This window comes from Hippocampus comes, unplaced genomic scaffold, assembly GCF_001891065.2.
Source record: "Hippocampus comes isolate QL1 unplaced genomic scaffold, H_comes_QL1_v1.1 scaffold105, whole genome shotgun sequence".
NCBI lineage: Eukaryota > Metazoa > Chordata > Actinopteri > Syngnathiformes > Syngnathidae > Hippocampus > Hippocampus comes.
In genome coordinates this window covers 635,882-636,508 of record NW_017806235.1, presented here as the reverse complement: position 1 = coordinate 636,508, position 627 = coordinate 635,882, and the positions used below count along the sequence as shown (strand labels likewise).

Here is a 627-nt window from a genome sequence, read left to right as displayed (position 1 = left end):
CATTTTGGGGCGGTTGTCAAATAGCGAAAATGCCCACCGAACAAATCTGAGGCATACTTCAGACGCATGTTTTTTTTTTTTCCCCCTCAAGGAAATAGTCTATTATCAAAATTCCAAAAAGTGTAGACCGTCCACTGAATTCCTTCTTTGATCTCGTCCTTGCAGCTTCACCATGTGGAAGGGCCGCGTGTACTGTTGCGACCCGCAAGATACGTGGGTGCAGGAGCTGATGGCCAACATCGACAAGAAAGCCGTCAAACACGTCAAGAAAACCGCCCCAAAGGTCTTTTACCGTTTTCATGACGTTTCTCGTTATTTACTTTATGTAGTGCATCGTAAATCTGAGCTTTGTTTGTTTGTTTTGTTTTTTTTTTACAGCGCCAAAAGAGTCGCTTGATCAGCTGAGTGAGGCCTCACCCTCCTGGAGAAAAAGGCAATCGACGTTTTGACTTTCACTGTTGACTTTTTTTTTGCATTCACTGGACTTTTTATTGTGACGACGCGTGACCATGATGTGACGAAACAGTGTTTACGTGCAAATGGAAACCATAAAATGTGAATCTGAACTGTGTGTAGCATGAGCGCTTGCTTAAACATTGTGACAATAAAACTGCTTAGCCATTCAAA

The 627-nt window shown here is 42.7% G+C and overlaps 1 long non-coding RNA gene across 1 annotated transcript; it reads left to right on the top strand.

The window, feature by feature from the left end:
- Positions 1–28: 28 nt before the first annotated feature.
- On the top strand, positions 29–627 carry LOC109507283 (uncharacterized). The gene is made up of 2 exons (XR_002166438.1): positions 29–283; positions 379–627. It is a non-coding gene; the product is annotated as an uncharacterized LOC109507283 (long non-coding RNA).